This window comes from Humulus lupulus, chromosome 3 (genome assembly GCF_963169125.1).
Source record: "Humulus lupulus chromosome 3, drHumLupu1.1, whole genome shotgun sequence".
In the NCBI taxonomy this organism is placed as follows: domain Eukaryota; kingdom Viridiplantae; phylum Streptophyta; class Magnoliopsida; order Rosales; family Cannabaceae; genus Humulus; species Humulus lupulus.
Window position 1 is genome coordinate 22,045,532 of NC_084795.1, and position 17,883 is coordinate 22,063,414.

Consider the following 17,883-nt stretch of genomic DNA (forward strand, 5'->3'; position numbering starts at 1 on the left):
TTTATTAATTAGGCAATAGAATCGCTCTTCGCGGTTATTTCGACAATTTTTTATATATTTTTTAGAATATTTTTTTAATAGAATAAATTGCAGCTAATATATTTAATATTTTTAAAATTTTGAACTTTTATACTCAATTTTTTTTAATGATAAATATACTTAATGTTTCTAAAATGTTATTATTTTATACTCAATTTTTTTATGCCGTAAATATACTCAATATTATTATAATGTTGCACTTTTGTACTTGTGTTTTTTTTATCATTTCGAGAAATAATAGAAAAGTGAAAGAAAAATATAGAGTTTTACTTATATTTTAAATTTTAAATTATTTTCACTTCTTTATTTTTTTCAAAATAATAAAAAAATCATTTAACATTTAAAAATTAATCAAAATAATTAAAACTTATTTTTTCCTTCACTTTTTTTTTTAAAAAAAAAACTTATATTTTAAATCGATGGGAAAATATTTTTAATTATTTTAAATCATTTTTTATTAATGTTAATTGTTACACCCAGATTTCGAGACCTGAGATTGTGACCTCGAAAGCTGGATTCGTCAGGTGTGAGCTCGTGATATTTAAAGTGCATGTTCGTGGTCCAGGTGCCAAACCCTCGAAGCAAGGTGGCAACCTCGAAGATATGTAACCTCGAAGTTCTTTCTAAGCTTGAAAGTCATAGCATTGGAGTATATCCATTGTCGGGTGTCTTCGGATCAGGAAGCCCGAGCTTGGCATGGGTATAAGCTCGGAATGTAACGGCCTCGATGGTTTTTACTTGCTCCGAGATGATCTTGGGGTAAGGTGGCTAGCTCATAATTTACCTAAAGACCTGGTCCGATATGATACCAATTACCGATCTCGAACGGTGTAATGGGTCATCCGATGAGACGCGCTCTATGCATTTAAAGATATTTATTGTTGTAACTTCCCTACATTAAAGGGATATTAGCTAGTCTGTTATATGCCTCCTGGTCTTCAGGGGACGTTTCCTTGTATATAGGAGTTACATAATTTAATGTCATTATTCCCATTAATGAATAAGAGTATCTTCCCGAAATATGTGGGAACGAACTCTGAGAACCCTCTATAAATAGATAGATCATGAGCACTTAGAGGGGACAGATTTTTGAGATCTGGAGGGAATTTCTGGAGATTTCATCCCTGAAGAATTTCCTGAAATAAAATTGACTCGTGGACTAGGCAGAGTTAATTGCTGAACCACGTAAAATTCTTGCTGTTATTCTATATTATTCATCTGTGTCATAGTTCTTGTTGTTTAATTGCTCTACGTTTTAAGTTGACAAAAAACGGCGTCAACGATTTGGTGCTTTCATTGAGAGCCTTAAGCAATACAATTCCTGATTAGCTATGGCCGCGAATGATCAGAATATTCCTGAAGAAAACTATCCACGGCGCCCTGGGAAGCAGTCGATGACAAATCGTGAACTTGAAGAGAGAAGTGAATCCTCCGATTCTCGAGGACCTCTAGCGCCTCCGACTCCCAGGGGCGATGAGGATATGTACTATAATCCTGAGCGGTACGTCCTCATTGTAGAACTTGAAAATCGACAGTTAAAAAAAAGCTGGCTGAGGCCAAGAAGCGGAACGAAGAGTTGGCTAGGTTAGTTGCGGATGCACAGGCGACTCAGCCACAACCTCCACAGGAGAACCAAGACCCACCTCCACGGGACGTTCATGTTCCTCCCCGCAGACCTCGTGGACGACCTTTGAAAAACGTTTCCACAAGAAGAACGGAACAACCTCCGCCACCAGCAAAACAACCTGCTCCCTCGAGACCCCGAAGGAATACTCGGGCTAGGGCTCTGGTCAACTCAATTGCCGAGTTACCAGCAGAAACTGGGAATAATCGAGCCCCTGCAGAGGCTCGGACTCAGATTCCTGGTAACACGCAAAATGTTACCGAGTCAGCACAGGCGAACTCGGGACCATCCAAACCCTGAAATGGGTGGCAGCCACCGTCAGCCATACGATTCCCTTCGTCGCCTATAAGATACCCCTCACCACCTCAAAGGAACGCTCAACCAGCTTAGGGTGATGAGGAGGGACGAGCAGAACGGAAACAAGGAAATAGAGAAGCTATCAGGGAACGGGAGAGGCACCCAGCCTATGAGAAGCCAAATGTCTCAGTCTCGCACTGCAGAGACGAGGCAGCATGATAGAAATCCATCTCGGAACAATCATGCGGCAAGCCTCTCTAGCGACGACTCAGGGGGCACCAGATCAGTCAGCATGTATGATCAAGGACGGAGAAATACTGGAAACCATAGGAATCGCTCCGACCTGCAGGAGCACCTGAATAAGAATTGGGGTAGTGGTAATCCATTGAACCCAGACTTGAGAGATCGCCTAAATGGGCGCAAAGATCCCCTGGGAAGATGCGAGCCTGGAATTGTGATCAATGATAGCCAATTTGAGGCGAGACCACTACGAACCCAGTTCAAGAAAAAATTGATCAGCTGGAAAGGGCATTTAGGCTCTTGCAGAATGAGCGAGGTCGGAGTCGAGATGAGGATTCTAATGAGGAGCTCGAACCATTCGCTACCCATATTTCCAACACTCCTTTTCCTTAAGGGTTTCAGATTCCTCATGTCCCGCCTTTTGAAGGGAAGTCCGACCCATACAGTCATCTGAGTACATTTAACACCATAATGAGAGCAAGTAATGTGGGATACGAGCTCAGATGCATGTTATTTCCAGCATCACTTACAGGACCAGCAAAAAACTAGTTTGAGAAGTATAAGAGACATTCAATCACTTCTTGGGATCAACTATCAAAGGATTTCAAAAAGCAGTTTAGAGCCATGATCGGGGTAAGACCTGAAACATCGACCCTGACCAACGTTCGACAACAGCCAGGTGAAACGTTGAAGAGATACCTTACAAGGTTTAATCTGGAGGTCGCCTGAGCTCGGGATGTGGACGACAGCGGTCATCTAATGGCCATCCAAGTTAGGGTAATGCCGGGAAGTCCCCTCTGGGATGATATGCAGAGAAAGCCTGTGAGGTCCTTAACCGAGTTTAATAGGCGAGCTTAGAGGTTTGTCAATGTAGAGGAGGCGAGGTCAACGCTGAATATGACCTCTCAGCCCATTACTACAACGATAAACATAAACTCTGCCTCAGCCTCAGCAAACCCATCAGCCTCAAAATCCCCTACAGAAAACCCTTCTAAAAGGAAGAAGAATGAAATAAGTATCCCCGAGGCAAAAGGGGAAAGATATTTCTCCGTGTACAAAGTGTACAGCGAGCTCAATGAGTCTCGGGAGAATATATACCTGGCGAATGAAAACCAGGTCCCTTTCAGGCGTCCAGACCCCATGAGAAATCAGAAGTCCAAGAGAGACTCCAGCAAGTACTGTCGATTTCAAAGAGATATTAAGCACACTACTGATGAATGCAGGCAGCTGAAGGACGAGATCGAAGGACTGATCTCGAGAGGATACTTCAGACAGTATGTCAGGAACCAGAATAATAATCAAGCTTCTACTAGCCAGAGGGCAGCTACGCCACAGCCTGCTCAAAACAATAATTCCCGAGCTAGAGAAGAAGATAAGCCCCCTCCAATTGATAGGGAAGATGTGATAACCATCTCGGGAGGGCCTCATCTGACAGGGACGGGCAAGAATGCCCAAAAGCGATACGTGAATGAGCTAAAAACTGGGGACAGGTCCCCTTATGAACCCGAACCTAGAGCCCCAAAGTGTCAAAAGATTGAATCTTAGCCGATAACCTTTACTGAAGACGATGCATCCCATGTTCAGTTTCCCCACAATGACCCACTGGTCATTACTCTCCAGCTCATGAATAAGAGAGTTCACCGAGTCCTCATTGATAATGGGAGCTCAGTGAACATTCTCTATAAGGCCACCTTAGAAAAGATGGGACTCGCGCTTCGAGACCTAAAAGCTTGTGCAACGACATTGTACGGTTTTTCAGGAGAGGGGATTGCCTGTATGAGGTCCATTGAACTCCCTGTAACCTTGGGAGACTACCCAGTCTCAACGACCAAGATGTTGGAGTTTATAGTAGTGGACCTGCCATCAGCTTACAACGTGCTGCTCGGCAGACTCGCCTTAGTAGGGCTGGGGGCAGTCTCGTCTATAAGGCATTTGGCCATCAAGTTCCCAACTTCTAGTGGCATCGGGACATTGAAAGGAGACCAGTTGGCAGGGAGGGAATGCTATAGCATTTTCATAAGAGGAAAGAAGCAGGCTAGCGCACAAGCGCTCGTCGTTATTCAGAATAAAGACGGGAAAATCTTGGAGTTAGATGAAGAAATTGACCTAAGAGTGGAGGAAAGAGCTGATCTCGAACCATTGGAAGAGCTCAAAGAATCAGACCCCCCAAAAATGGTATAGGTCGGGAAAAACCTCCATGAAGATACTAAATATCAATTACTTTGCTTTTTGAAGAAAAACCAGGATGTCTTCACGTGATCACATTCGGACATGGTAGGAATAAGTCCAAATATAGTGAGCCACGTGCTAAATATCGATAAAAGCTTCCCACCGAAGCAAAAAAAGCGAAGACAACTGGATGACGATAGGAAAAAGGCCCTAAAAGAGGAATTTGACAGGTTAAAGGCAAACCGATTCATTAGGGATGCTTTTTCCCCCGATTGGGTATCCAATCCGGTACTGGTCCCGAAGCCTAATGGGACGTGGCGAAACTGCATTGACTACTCGAACCTCAACAAGGCCTGTCCTAAGGACTTCTTTCCTTTACCACGAATTGACCAGCTCGTGGATGCCACGGCAGGGCACGAACTAATGTCATTCATGGATGCCTATTCTGGATATAACTAGATTGCCATGCATGCCCCTGACCAGGAACACATGAGATTCATAACAGATAAAGGGTTATATTGTTATAACGTCATGCCATTCGGGCTCAAAAATGCTAGAGCCACTTACCAGCGGCTCGTGAACATGATGTTCTCCGAGAAAACAGGGAACAACATGGAAGTTTATGTTGACGATATGTTTGTCAAGTCTCAACTTAACAATAACCATGTTGATGACCTCGAAGAATGCTTTGCCGTGCTCCGGAAATATAACATGAAGCTTAACCCTCAGAAGTGCTCTTTCGGAGTATCTTCAGGAAAATTCATGGGTTTCATTGTAAATGCTCAAGGAATAAAAGATAATCCAGACAAGATCCAGGCCCTGATCGATATGCCTTCACCTCGAAGACATAAAGATGTCCAGAGTTTGACGGGCAGGATGGCGCACTAAGTAGGTTTATATCAAAATCTGCAGACCATTTTCTTCCGTTTTTCAACCTGTTGAGGGGAGGCAAGAAATTTGAATGGATAGAGGAATGCGAGTTGTCTTTTCTGTAACTCAAGAAACACCTCGCAGAGCCCCCTATCTTGTCAAAACCTATTACGGGAGAAGTTCTGTACTTGTATCTTGCTATGACCGAGCATGCCATAAGTGCGGTACTCGTACGAGAGGAAGAAAAAGTGCAAAGGCCCGTGTATTACATCAGTAAAAGGTTACTGGGGGCAGAATCAAGATATCCCTTGATGGAGAAGCTAGCTCTCAGCCTAATTCACTCATCTCGAAAACTTCGACCCTATTTTTAAGCGCACCCCATCCATGTGCTAACTGATCAACCACTAAGACAAGTCTTGTCCAAACCAGAAGCTTCAGGTCAACTTCTTAAATGGGTCGTTGAACTCGGGCAATTCGAGATCACCTATCATCCAAGGACGACCATTAGGGGGCAAGCCTTGGCAGACTTCATAGTGGAATATACTAGCATGAACAACGATGAAGTTATAACCCCGGCCCATGAGCTGTGGAAACTTTACATCGATGGGTCATCTAATGAAAACGGATCGGGGGCAGGAGTAAATTTGATCACTCCTGCAGGAAGCAGATTTCACTCTGCCTTGAAATTTGACTTCAACGCGTCAAATAACGAGGCTGAGTACGAGGCTTTACTGGCGGGACTTCTTATAGCCAATGAGCTCAAAGCTAAAGCAATACATTGCTACAGCAACTCCCAGCTAGTGTTTAACCAAATTTTGGGAGAATACCAAGCTCGTGGTACGAGAATGGCAGCTTACTTAGAAAAGGCAAAATCAACATTGGAACATTTTGAGTTTTATGCGATAGAACAGGTCCCCCGAGAACAGAACTCGAATGCGGATGCCTTGGCCAAACTCAATACCTCTACTGAGAATGACGAACTGAGTGTCGTGCCAATTGAACACCTCTCGACACCTAGTATTGACGAGCCAGAGCAGGAGGACGTGTGTATGATCAATTCCGAGCCTACCTTGATGACTCCGATAGTTGAATATCTCAAGACCAGCATCCTTTCGGAAGAACGGACCGAGGCTCGAAAGTTGATGTATCAAATCACTCGTTACACCATTATAGATGGAAGGCTGTATAGAAGAGGATATTCCATTTCACTACTCCGGTGTGTGACTCATCCCGAAGCTAAGAGAATCATGGAAGAAATTCATGAAGGGTTTTGTGGAGACCATACTGGGGGCATAGCCTGTCCAAGAAAATCATACGCCAGGGGTACTTCTGGCCTACCATTAAATCAGACTTGTTCGACTACATAAAAAGGTGTGATAAGTGCCAGAGATTCGCCACAATCCCTCGAGCTCCACCGTCCGAATTAACTATGATGACCTCCCCATGGCCATTTGCAGTATGGGGAATCGACCTCGTAGGCTCCCTTCCAACAGGTAAGGGCGGGGTAAAATACGTGGTAGTCGTTGTAGATTACTTCACAAAGTGGACATAAGCTAAACCTTTGGCGACAATAACCTCCAAAAAAGTCCTTGACTTTGTGGTGAAAAACATAATATGTCGATATGGGATGCTGAGGAAGATTGTGTCCAATAACAGAACCCAGTTCGACAGCGATCTGTTTACCAAATTTTGCGAAAAAAATGGAATAATAAAGAGCTTCTCGTCAGTGGCCCATCCCCAAGTGAATGGCCAGGTCGAAGCTATAAACAAGACTTTAAAAAGTTCGCTGAAGAAAAAGTTGGAAGAAGCTGAAGGAAGATGGCCTGAAGAATTACCCCAAGTCCTATGGGGATATAGGACCATGGCCCGTACATCGGTAGGACACACCCCGTTCTCTCTGGCGTACGGTTGCGAGGCGATGTTGCCAATCGAGGTCGAAATTCCCACAATTCGAGCCCTCACTTATGATCAAGCCTCGAACCACTCTCAGCTCGAAGAAACTCTTGACCTGATCAAAGAAAGAAGGAATGAAGCTCAATTAAAAAATGTTGCATACAAACAGCGAGCTACCTGGTACTTCAACAAAAGAGTTCAGGATCGAAAATTCAGCATGGGAGATTTGGTGCTAAGGTGTGTATTTTTGGCAACGCGGGATCCAACAACTGGCGTACTCGGGCCAAATTAGGAGGGACCCTACCAGATAGAGTCAGTCATCCGACCCAGCGTTTATAAGTTGGCGAGATTGGATGGACGTCTAGTACCACCAGCATGGAATGGCGAACACCTATGACCTTAATATCAATAGTATAGGAAGGATGTTGCCTATAACAATGCTTGTTTATCTGTACTGTTTTTCTATTTTTGGATTTCTTCAAATAAAGTTTGATTTCGTTTAATATGCTGTATTTTTTGCAATCTCTCTTAATTTAATAACCTATGGTCTCACTCATAGGATATTAAGGGGGCATCAGTGGCACATGTACCACAGCACATATACCACCAGCTTGAAAAAATAAAATAGCGTATACGAAACACACAAGTGTTTGGACGTAACCAAATACGCGAGCTAAGACAGTTTGGATATAACCAAGCTGTCAAAAGTACACAAGTATTCGGAAATAACCAAATGTGCGAAACAAGATAAGTTTGGATATAACCAAACTGGCAAAAAGATAAAAATGTTTGGATGTAACCAAATATGCAAACTAGATTAAAAATTGAAGTGTATGGATTACAAACCTAACACGACCTTAATAGGTTTGGAACAAACCAGCTAAAACTAATCGGCAGCAAGTTGGAGCATAACCCACTTCGTGTTAAGCCGAGATCGAGGCTGGAGTATCTTGCAAAACAAAAGTTTCGACCTCATAACCTCGGAGAGCTAACCGAGGACGAGAAAAAGTAACTAAAAAGTGAGATACAACTAAACAATCTGCATTACACACCATATAAGTACCTTCGGGTGCATGGTAAAAATAATATCGACCTTGAGGAATAACAAGATCGGAAGCGGATAATTCAAGCAAACTGTGCATGAATGCATTGAACCTCGAGCTTAAATCCAAATTATGTTTGTGTGATTAAACAGGCATATATGACACTTTAATATAAAATGTGCAAAATATTTCAACCTGAGAATTGTAAAGCATATATATTAAAATGAAAAAAAAAATTGTATCAGCCCCATGGGAATAAAAAATAATACTACATAAAAGGCTATTACAAAATATTCTAAGGGATCTCCTGCCATAAGGAAGTTGGAGTAGAGTCTCTCTATGCTCCCTTACCTCCTTGGTAGGGGTAGAGCGATGATATTTAACTGGAAAATCAAACGCATTTCAACTAAGTATGGGCCTAAAAACAAAGTTCGAGCATAGAAAAGAAGGAGGTTGAGATACTTACGAATCCATCTGAACGAGTAGAATCGAGACGGGGCTAGGCCATCTGTCCAGAAGAAGGCATTCTTGAAGTCAGGAGGATGATTGGGAAGATCCTCGAACACTTTCTTCTCCTTCGAATAGTTCGAGAGATAGTAGAAGCCTTCTCCTCCCCGAGCTCGGGAGGGATTGCTTTTCAAACAGAAGAGATATAAATTCTCTCCTGGTGAAGGTCCTGCCCACTGCAACTCGTGATACAACGACCTCAGGGCAGACAGTACCCTTTAAGAATTGGTGTTGAGCAAGAAAGGGGCCAGTCCAACAAAATCTGTGAAGTCCTTGAAAAAAGACTCCAAGGGCAATACTGCCCCTGCCTTCATGTGCTCCTGGCTCCAAGCTGCGTATCTCAGCTTGCTGTCAGGATTTTCATCTCCTGGGGCGCGACAGCTTCGCTCATGGGAGGTTGGGGCTCGACACCTTAGTGAGTCTGATAGTCCAATACCGTGAGAGGCCAAGATATCAGTTATATGGCCTAGTGACGTAACCAAGCTCGAATAATGCTCGGCCTCAAAAAATTCTCTTCTCGGCTGCGAGCTAGAGGGTTCCCCCATCAGTGAAAACTGAAGATCACCTGGCTTGAAGGCGATTGTCACTTTAAGTGAAGGGTCGAGTGGAATCGATCTAGGCTCGGTGTCCGGATCTGGATGAAGGGCGACCCTTATTCTTTTCATTTTCCCTTCTTCGACCTCATTTATCTGACATCAGAAGTGATCTCGAGTGTCCTCTTACTCATGCCTCAGTTCGTGTTCCCGAATTAAACGTTGATTTCGGATGAAAGGAAATTCCGAGCTCGAAGTTACTGGTGAGTAGGGAATTGCGAGCTTTAACCCCCACCACTTTCCTGAATTCTGCAGCATCTAACAAGAAAGTAAAAGGGTGAGGGCCAAGCGAACAAGAAGTATAGAGATAAATAGTACCTAAGCTCGAATGATCGAGGCTACAAGGCAAGCTTGATCCAAAGAACGAGACCAGTCCCAGAGCGTGTGTTCCATCGAAGGGAAGGAAGGTGGATATGTCATGGGAAATCCCGAAATATTAGGGAAGTAAGGTGGCAGTTATTAAAAAGGTGATATTTTTGGGAATCGTGCATTCCTTAGAGACAAACCCTAATTTTGTACCCGATACCTTGGTGTGCAAGATACGGTTTCTAAAATTTTAAAACCTAAAAAAGGAACCATTTTTGGACCCTTTTCCGTAGAAACTGGGTTTGAACCTAGTGTCCATCAATCGAAGCACCCTAATCCTAGTGCATTAAACTAGTGAATGGATAAATGGGACTAGAGTAAACCCTAATGCCTACGGTATAACAGAAGCATAAGCATGCATAAAAAAAATGTATATATATAACACAAAAAGACCATAAACCGAAAACTTACACAATGTAATTGGTGGAAACAAAGAAATGGATGATTGGACGAGCGATTGCAAGTACGATCTCACTGATTCAAAAAGTCCAACCGTGTTTTGTCTTCTAGGCTTGGAGAACATGCAAGAATCGGACAAGAATGATTCTGGTTTTTTCTCTCTAAAAGTTTGAATGTTAAGGGAAAATGGAGAAGACAACCGAAAACTTATTTATAGGCCCACGGGGACGAAAAGAGAACTAATCTTGGCCATTGGCCAGATTCTGTATCAAATCTGACGGTCAGGGAATAGTGAAGTGATGGTACCCAAAAGGAGGGCAGGCGGATGGACATGGGCAAAGTTTCAAGGCACTTAAGTACCTGAAATAAGCAATACCCGTTTGACGCGTGTCCACACTCGAGTGTTTCTTATTGTACAGTTTCCAAAAAGAGTAGTTCAAAAGTTTCCTTCTCATAGGATTCGAACTAATACTTTTGAGGGGGCAAAATGTTACACTCAGATTTCAAGACCTGAGATTGTGACCTTGAAAGCTGGATTTGTCAGGTATGAGCTCGTGATATTTAAAGTGCATGTTCGTGGTCCAGGTGCCAAACCCTCGAAGCAAGGTGGCAACCTCGAAGATATGTAACCTCGAAGTTTTTTCTAAGCTCGAAAGACATAGCATTGGAGTATATCCATTGTCGGGTGTCTTCGGATCAGGAAGCCCGAGCTTGGCATGGATATAAGCTCGGAATGTAACGACCTCGGTGGTATTAACTCGCTCCAAGATGGTCTTGGGGTAAGGTGGCTAGCTCATAATTTACCTAAAGACCTAGTCCGATATGATACTGATTACCGATCTCGAACGATGTAATGGGTCATCCGATGAGACGCGTTCCATGCATTTAAAGATATTTATTGTTGTAACTTTCCTACATTAAAGGGATATTAACTAGTCTGTTATATGCCTCCTGGTCTTCAGGGGACGTTTCCTTGTATATAGGAGTTACAGAATTTAATGTCATTATTCCCATTAATGAATAGGAGTATCTTCCCAAAATATGTGGTAACGAACTCTGAGAACCCTCTATAAATAGATAGATCATGAGCACTTAGAGGGGACAGATTTTTGAGATCTAGAGGGAATTTCTGGAGAATTCATCCCTGAAGAATTTCGTGAAATATCCAAAGTCTTAATAAAATTGACTCGTGGACTAGACAGAGTTAACTGCTGAACCACGTAAAATTCTTGCTGTTATTCTATATTATTCATCTGTGCCATAGTTCTTGTTGTTTAATTGCTCTACGTTTTAAATTGACGAAAAACGGCGTCAACATTAATAAAACATTTATTAATTTTTAATTTAAAATAGTTATTTTAAGGAATAATAAGAAAGATAAAATAATTTAAAATTTAAAAAATAATTGAAAACCTATATTTTTCGTTGACTTTCTTATAATTTTTTTTAAAAAAAAAAAATAGGTATAAAAGTGCAACATTTTAAAAATATTGAGTATATTTACAGTAAAAAAAATTTGGGTATAAAAGTACAACATTTTGAAGAAATTGAGTATATTTACCGCCTCAAAAAAAATATTGGGTATAAAAGTGCAACATTTTGAAAGCATTGAGTATTTTAGCCGCAATTTACTCTTTTTAATATAAATAAAGGAAAAAAATTATTAATACTAGAAATATAATAACTGAAACGTAATTTCAATATACAAAAATATATAAGTTATATTATATAATTGCATCTATATAAAACTAAGTAAACATGCAATGCCCGTTGCTTATACCTAGTATATATACATTTTTTGTTATATTATGCCATATATATACATTCTTGTTATAATATATATTTATATATTGTCTAAAGGTATAACATCACAAAGGCAATGTGGGACTATAGAGATTTTTTAAATGATTAATTAATCCTTTTATTAAATAAAAAAAATCACAAATTTTGATTAGAATAGATAAATCATATATAAATGATTCTAAAATGCCACATTGGCTCATATTTATATATAAATAATATGTTAAATATTAATATGACTAAAAAAATTATTTAGCAAGATTGAGTCAAATCAATCACCTATATAAGAAAAATATACTAATATTTGAATATATTACGAATCAAAATGAATAAGTGGTACTTTATATATACTTAATGTTTTTAAAATGTTACACTTTTATACCCAACTTTTTTATGCCGTAAATATACTCAATATTATTAAAATGTTGCACTTTTATAATTGTTTTTTTTATCATTTCGAGAAATAATAGGAAAGTGAAAGAAAAATATAGGATTTTAATTATATTTTAAATTTTAAATTATTTTCACTTCCTTATTCTTTCTCAAAATAATAAAAAAAATACATTTAACATTTAAAAATTAATCAAAATAATTAAAACTTATATTTTTCCTTCACTTTTTTTTTAAAAAATTATATTTTAAATTGATGTGAAAATATTTTTAATTATTTCAAATCAATTTTTATTAATGTTAATAAAACATCTATAAATTTTTAATTTAAAATAGTTATTTTAAGTGTTACACCCAGATTTCGAGGCTTGAGGTTATGACCTCGAAAGCTGGATTCATCAGGTGTGAGCTCGCGATACATAGCCTCGAAGATTGGTAGCCTCGAAGTCCTTATAAGCTCGAAAAACAGAACATCGGAGTATATCCATTGTTGGGTAGCCCTGGATCAAGTGGCCCCGGATCAACATGAGGTCGGATCGACAGCATATGTGACTTGGAAGTTGAGGGCTTCTTCGGGGGTGGGCCGAGTACTGGGTGGACTGTGACCTGGGGAAGCACGGAAGAAGCCGCTGAGATGAATGCGTCGACCTGGGCAGTCAGGTCCCCGGCTGTGCTCGCAGTAGTCGGAGCTCGCACCCATGTCAAGTTCGCGTATTTGGTTATGTCCAAACACTTTTACGTTTTTTTATGTTTGATAGCTTGGTTACATCCAAACTGTCTTAGCTCACGCATTTGGTTATATCCAAACACTTGCATGTATTTCGTATATGTTATTTTATTTTTCAAGCTGATGGTATATATACCAATAATGCCCCCTTAATATCGTATGAATGTGACCATAGGTTATTAAATTAAGAGAGATTGCAACAAAAAAAAAAAAAAACATAGCATATTAAACGAAATAAATCTTTATTTGACAAAATCCAAAAATAGACAAAACAGTACAAACAAACAAACATGCTTACAGGCAACATCCTTGCTATACTATTGATAGTAAGGTTGTAGGTGTTCGCCATTCCATGCTCGCGGTACTAGACTTCCATCCAATCTCACCAACTTGTAAACACCGGGTCGGATGACTGACTCTATCTGGTAGGGTCCTTCCTAATTTGGCCCGAGCACGCCAGCTGCTGGATCTCGCATTTCCAAGAATACACGCCTTAGCACTAAATCTCCCACACCAAATTTTCGATCCCGAACCCTTTTGTTGAAGTACCTGGTAGCTCGCTGTTGGTATGCAGCATTTTTTAGCTGAGCTTCATTCCTTCTTTCTTCGATCAGGTCAAGAGTTTCTTCAAGCTGAGTGTGGTTCGAGGCTTGATGGTAAGCGAGGGCTCGAATTGTGGGAATTTCGACCTCAACTAGCAACATAGCCTCACAACCGTACGCAAGAGAGAACAGGGTATGTCCTGTCGATGTTCGGGCCGTAGTCCTATATCCCCAAAGGACTTAGGGCAATTCTTCAGGCCATCTTCCTTTTGCTTCTTCCAAATTTTTCTTCAACGAACTCTTTAGAGTTTTGTTTACAGCTTCGACCTGGCCATTGGCCTGGGGATGGGCTACTCACGAAAAACTCTTTATTATTCCATTTTTTCGCAAAAGTTGGTAAACAGATCGCTGTCGAACTGGGTTCCGTTGTCGGATACAATTTTCCTCGGCATCCCATATCGACATATGATGTTCTTCACTACAAAGTCAAGGACTTTTTTGGAGGTTATAGTTGCTAACGATTCAAATTTTGTCCACTTCATGAAGTAATCTACGGCGACTACCGCATACTTCACTTCGTCTTTGCCAGTTGGGAGAGAGCCTATGAGGTCGATTCCCCATACCGAAAATGGCCATGGGAGGTCATCATAGTCAGCTCGGACGATGGAGCTCGAGGAATTGTGGTGAATCGCTGGCACTTATCACACTTCTTTACGTACCCAAAAGAATCTGACTTGATGGTAGGCCAGAAATAACCTTGGCGTATGATTTTCTTGGACAAGCTATGCCCCCTGGTATGGTCTCCACAGAACCCTTCGTGAATTTCTTCAATGATTTTCTTGGCTTCGGGTGGAGTCACATACCAAAGTAATGGCATGGAATATCCTCATCTATACAGCCTTCCATCCATAATGGTGTAACAGGGGATTTGATACATCAACTTTCGAGCCTAGCTCCGATATTTCGGAAGGACGCCGGTCTCGAGATATTCAACTATCGGAGTCATCCAGGTAGGCTCGGAATCAATCATACACACATCTTCCTGCTCTGGCTCATTAATACTAGGTGTCGAGAGATGTTCAATTGGTACGACATTTAGCTCATCTTTCTCGGTGGAAGTGGCAAGACAAGCTAAGGCATCCGCATTCAAGTTTTGTTCTTAGGGGACCTGTTCTATCGCATAGAAATCAAAGTGTTCCAATGAGGAATTTTCCTTTTCTAAGTAGGCTACCATTCTTGTACCATGAGCCTGGTATTCTCCCAAAATTTGGTTAACCACCAGCTGGGAGTCGCTGTAGCAATGTATTGCTTTAGCATTGAGCTCCTTGGCTATACGAAGTCCCACCAGTAAAGCCTCGTATTCGGCCTCGTTATTTGATGCGTTGAATTCAAATCTCAAGGCAGAATGAAATCTGCTTCCTGTAGGAGTGATCAAAATTACTCCTGCCCCCGATCCATTTTCATTAGATGACCCATCAACGTAAAGTTTCCACAGCTCGTGGGCTGGGGTTATAACTTCATCGTTGGTCATACCAGTACATTCCACTATGAAGTCTGCCAAGGCTTGTGCACTAACGGTCGTCCTTGGATGATAGGTGATCTCGAATTGCCCGAGTTCAACTGCCCATTTAAGAAGTCGACCTGAAGCTTCTGGCTTAGACAAGACTTGTCTTAGTGGTTGGTCAGTTAGTACATGGATGGGGTGCGCTTGAAAGTAGGGTCGAAGTTTCCGAGATGAGTGAATTAAGCTGAGAGCTAGCTTTTCCATCAAGGGATATCTCAACTCTGCCCCCAGTAACCTTTTACTGACGTAATATACGGGCCTTTGCACCTTTTCTTCTTCTCGTACGAGCACTGCACTTATGGCGTGCTCGGTAGTGGCAAGATATAAGTACAACACTTCTCCCGTAATAGGTTTTGATAAGATAGGGGTTCTGCGAGGTGTTTCTTAAGCTCCTGGAAGGCCAACTCGCATTCTTCCGTCCATTCAAATTTCTTGCCTCCCCTCAACAGGTTGAAAATCGGAAGACAACGGTCTGTAGATTTCGAGATAAACCTACTTAGTGCTGCCATTCTACCGGTCAAACTCTGGACATCTTTGTGTTTTTGAGGTGAGGGCATATCAATCAGGGTCTGGATCTTGGCTGGGTTAGCTTCTATTCCTCGATCATTTACAATGAAACCCAGGAATTTTCCTGAAGATACTCCAAAGGAGCATTTCTGAGGGTTAAGCTTCATGTTATATTTCCGGAGCACGACAAAGCATTCTTCAAGATCATCAACATGGTTATCGTTAAGTTGAGACTTGACTAACATGTCGTCAACATAAACTTCCATATTGTTCCCTATTTGCTCCGAGAACATCATGTTCATGAGCCGCTGGTATGTGGCTCCAACATTTTTGAGCCCGAATGGCATGACGTTATAACAGTATAACCCTTTATCTGTTATGAAGCTCGTATGTTCCTGGTCCGGGGCATGCATGGCAATCTGGTTATATTCAAAATAGGCATCCATGAATGACATTAGTCCGTGCCCTGTCATGGCATCCACGAGCTGGTCAATCCGTGGTAAAGGAAAGGAGTCCCTTGGACAGGCCTTATTGAGGTCCGAGTAGTCAATGCAGGTTCGCCATGTCCCATTAGGCTTCGGGACCAGTACCGGATTGGCTACCCAATCAGGGTAAAAAGTATCCCTAATGAATCGATTTGCTTTTAACTTTTCGACTTCCTCTTTCAGTGCCTTTTTTCTATCGTCATCCAGTTGTCTTCGCTTTTGTTGCTTCGGTGGGAAGCTTTTATCGATATTTAGCGTGTGGCTCACTATATTCGAACTTATTCCCACCATGTCCGAATGTGACCACGCAAAGACGTCCTGGTTTTTCTTCAAAAAGCAAATTAATTGCTATTTGGTTTCTTCACGTAGATGTTTCCCGACCTTTACCGTTTTCAAGGGATCTGACTCTTCGAGCTTGATTTCTTCGAGCTCTTCTAATGGTTCGAGATAAGCTTTTTCCTCCACTCTTGGATCAATCTCTTCATCTATCTCCAAGACCGTCCCGTCCTTATTCTGGATAACGACGAGTGCTTGTTCGCACGCCTGTTTCTTTCCTCTTACGGAAATGCTATAACATTCCCTTCCGGCTAGTTGGTCTCCCTTCAGCGTCCCGATGCCACTAGAAGTCGGAAACTTGATGGCCAGATGCCTTACAGACGAGACTGCCCCAAGCCCTACTAGGGCGGGTCTCCTGAGCAGCACGTTGTAGGCCAATGGCAGGTCCACTACTACAAACTCCATCATCTTGGTTACTGAGACTGGGTAGTCTCCCAAGGTTACCGAGAGTTCGATGGACCCCATACAGGCAATCCCCTCTCCTGAAAAACCATACAAGGTCATTGCACAGGCTTTTAGGTCTCGAAGCACGAGTCCCATATTTTCTAAGGTGGCCTTATAGAGAATGTTCACTGAGCTCCCATTGTCTATGAGAACTCGGTGAACTCTCTTATTCGTGAGCTGGAGAGTGATGACCAGTGGGTCATTGTGGGGAAACTGAACATGGGACGCATTGTCCTCAGTAAAGGTTATCGGCTGGGATTCCATCTTTTGGCATTTTGGAGCTCTAGGTTTGGGTTCATAAGGAGACCCGACCCCAGTTTTTAGCTCGTTCACATGTTGCTTTTGGGCATTCCTGCCCATCCCTACAAGATGAGGCCCGCCCGAGATGGTTATCACATCTTCTCCATCAATTGGAGGGGGCCTATCTTCTTCCCTTGCTCTGGAATTATTGTTTTGAGCAGGTTGCGGTGTAGGTTCCCTCTGGCTAGTAGTAGCCTGATTATTACTCTAGTTTTTTACATACTGTCTGAAATAGCACCTCGAGATCAATCCTTCGATCTCTTCCTTCAACTGCCTGCATTCATCAGTAGTGTGACTAGTGTCTCTGTGAAATCGACAGTACTTGCTGGAGTCCCTCTTGGACTTTTGATTTCTCATGGGGTCTGGACGCCTGAAAGGGACCTGGTTTTCATTAGCAAGGTATATATTCTCCCGAGACTCGTTGAGCTCGGTGTACACTTTGTACACGGAGAAATATCTTTCCCCCTTCGGCCTCGGGGTTACTCCCTTCATTCTTCTTTCTTTTGGAAGGGTTTTCCGCAGGAGTCTTTGAAACTGGTGGGTCCGCTGAGGTTGAGGCAGAGTTTACGTTTATCGTTGTAGTTACGGGCTAAGAAGTCATATTCAGCGTTGGCCTCACCTCCTCTACATTAACAAACCTCTGAGCTCGCTTATTAAACTCGGTTAAGGACCTCACCGGTTTTCTCTGCATATCGTCCCAGAGAGGACTTCCCGGCATTACTCCAGCTTGGACAGCCACCACAAGGGG